We start from the raw sequence: 3,212 nt of genomic DNA, 5'->3' as shown, positions 1-3,212 counted from the left end.
GGGTGGGGGGGGGGGGGGGGGGGGGAGTCCCCGCGCGCGGGGATTTACCGGCGCGCAAACGATCGGTCGTTCTCGCTACGCGCGGAGGTGCCGCTCCGCGAAATTTGATCGTCGCGATATCGCGCCGAAACCGGCAGTCGGGCGCGCGACGATAACGGCACTCGCGAAAGACCGCGAGAGAGTAGGTACCCCGCGTACAATATCGCGCGCTGTAAATCAGTCGGAACAACGAATGCGCCCGTCGGTAAACGCGCGCGTCCAGCCCCCGACGTAATTTATCTCTGTACGAAAACGATAATTAGTCTCGTCGCGGTGCGACGCGACCGACGTCGCGTATCCGTGTTGCTTTTGCGCGTACGCTGGAGTTTTTTTTTTTTTTTTTTTTTTTTTTGCATTACGAAACTCGACCGCGCGTTGATTTCGTGTGTTCGGAGGCAGCGAACACCGGGGTGGATCGATACATCGGGACACTGTCTGTTTGCAGGTGACTCGTGCGTGATTCATGAGGAGAAATAAGGTTTGTGGCCACGAGGCACATTTTGATAATGATTATCGAGTGTTAAGTCGAGCGATGGACAGTGGTACGATTTAGGAATGTTCAAATGAAACAGTCGATTACTCGCAGTCTCTCAGTCATGGAAGTAGCTAAGGTTTTGTTTAGAGGGCCAAATTAGAGTTGTGACTTTCGAACTTGAGGAGAGGGGGGGGGGTAATCACAAAATCATACGTACTTAATTTATTAATTTACTTTATCTTGCAGTTAAAATTGTAAACTGATTCTTCGAAAAACTCAAAATTTATGATACTAGCCGTATTAGATTCTGAAAAAAATCTTTCTATAATCTCTCCACCTCTCCGATTCTTTCCTTTTTCTCAAAATTATTTCTTGTGAATATTCATTAAGCATAGTCCATTTAAGCGGTTTGAATTATTTTTGTCCTTAAGATTTCGAGAATGAGGCGGAGCGCTGTTATTTCTCCCTCCTTTTAACTGCCTATGATTTTAGTCATCAAATATCATAAATAAAAACGTACTGCACAATCAGTAGTAAGGCTGTATAAGGAGAAAATTCTGCAATAACTGATATAAGCAATAACTGAGGATAAACATTGATAAGCGAAAAGGAAGTAGAATACATATTACACAAAAGTACACATAGCTTACGTATATCTATGCTATCGGAGGTTAATAGTCAATTTCCTCGCTAAATATCTCAAGCAATTCGATAACTTTCATTGAACCTTGTCTTTCGCCATCGATATTTCAATCAATATCAAAATTTCGGAAAAATATGTACTCGACATAAAAAAAAAAATAGTAATTCGGTTATCATCGAATGTTAAGACATTTCTCGAATGATTAACGACGATGAGCGACGTGATGCGCGAATGCATTGCCGAAGGCTACAAATAACGATAAATAGTTCGGGTTAGACGAGAAAACGCGATAAATAGTCGCGGGCGTTTAATTTAATTTCGTGTGACGAACGAACCGACGGACGGGACGACCTTTCGTTCCGATAAAACTGCGTGCTCGTTTCTGCTGTCGCGAATGTCGCAACGGCGACACAGCTGCGCCTTCGTCGGATGCACGATGCCGATATACCGTGCTCGCTCGCACGCTCGCTCGCTCGCTCGCTCGCTCGTTACGGCCAGCTTGTAATTTTTGATCCGTCGGTCGTTGCGAGCGGACAAGGTGATGTAATCGGTGCGCAACGCGGCGCGGTGGCAGTAGCGGCCGTTCGTTTCGATATTAGAAGCGGATGCTGCGATGTCAGGGAGAGAGAGAAAAAAAAGAGAGAGCCGTTCGATATTGTAAAAGTGTACCTCAAGATACTTCCTGCTTTTCTTAGGTTAGCCAGTAGAAAGAAACAATGAGAGAGAAAGAGAGATGAAACCTTTCCAGTCTGGAAATCGTTGCGAATATCTCTCTCTCTCTCTCTCTCTCTCTCTCTCTCTGCGAGAAGTTCGACTATTTTTAAATAGTTCAAACGTTACTGGAATGCACGAGCACGGTTCGTATTCTAACGCACTGATAATATACGATGTATTTCTAAGTCGCACGGTTGCATATATACCTACGTCTTAAAAGCGTATTAAGCAGAAGAAGACGACAAGATGTGAAAGATGAAAGGAGGAGAAAGAGGAGTGTTTTCTTCACTTTTAAAAGACCGCCGGGTGATAAAAATAACTTTTCTCAGATATTTACTTTCAAGTTTTGTGTAATTATAGAACTTACGTACTTCTACATACTTCATTCTTTGAAAGGCATTTATTTTTACTGTCTATTACTCCCCAAATAATCTCAAATAATTCCGATATTTTATAATTACGTAGCGCATTTTACGAGCTAACAACTCCCTTTACAATTTTTACATATCACCGTACAAGCAGCTTTTATCAGCGGTTACTTCGGCATTAACAATATAAATCAACTATTGTAATATAAACGCTATTATTTTCCAAGTAATATTCGGTATATTAACGCGACGTGTATAATGCGCGTACGATTTAAGCGAAAATTAACCACCACCTTCTCCGCCAATTCCACCAGCCCGCCGCTCATTTCGTTCGAAAAATTCCCGCAGAAATACGCTCGCCGCGCGTAATTACTCGGGCAGAGCAAAATCCGGCCGTAATTACGGACGCCCGGATTCGAGGACCGACTCGGCGGCCCGGCGTCGTCGTTCGCACTCGCTGCTCGTCGTAGCCCGCAGATTCGTAACTTTCAGACCACCCCGGCTCAAATTCCGCGACTCGTTTCCCCCTCCCCCCCCTTCCCCCGTCTGCTTCACTCCGGCGGCGGGGACACTTATCGCGTTCGCGTCGGTACGGACCTAAGTTAGGTGTGCGCAGCGTGCTGACGAGAGAGAAAGAGTGCATCGTCGACCGTCACCCGTTTCCTCCTCTTTCTCCTTCTCCTCCTCGTCCTCTTTCCTCTCCCCCTCCCGCCGGTCCGTTCTTCCTTTTGCCGTCCAACTCTTCTCTCTACGTCGCGTGTGTGCTCGTCGTTGCCGCCGCTTCTGCTCCCGCTGTGACTTTATACTCGACCGCGCGCACACGTGTGTATGCACACACTCATGCACGCGCGCGCACAGAGAGAGAGAGAGAGAGAGAGACGTGTGAACGCACCGTGCACGACCGCATTCGGACCGAACGTGCGCGCGACTCGACTCGATGGAGTCGCAGACGCACGCGTGTGCGTGAGCGTGA

At 46.7% G+C, this 3,212-nt stretch overlaps 1 protein-coding gene across 20 annotated transcripts in view; it reads left to right on the top strand.

Annotated features, from left to right (window-relative positions):
• The window catches only part of LOC108755870 (bromodomain adjacent to zinc finger domain protein 2B-like), a 162,561-nt gene that overhangs the window by 30,032 nt on the left and 129,317 nt on the right, over window positions 1-3,212 (top strand). The gene's annotated exons all lie outside the window — the stretch shown is intronic.

Source organism: Trachymyrmex septentrionalis, unplaced genomic scaffold (genome assembly GCF_001594115.1).
Source record: "Trachymyrmex septentrionalis isolate Tsep2-gDNA-1 unplaced genomic scaffold, Tsep1.0 scaffold9, whole genome shotgun sequence".
Classification (NCBI taxonomy): domain Eukaryota; kingdom Metazoa; phylum Arthropoda; class Insecta; order Hymenoptera; family Formicidae; genus Trachymyrmex; species Trachymyrmex septentrionalis.
Note: the sequence above shows the minus strand (reverse complement) of the source record. Positions and strands in the feature narration are given on the sequence as shown.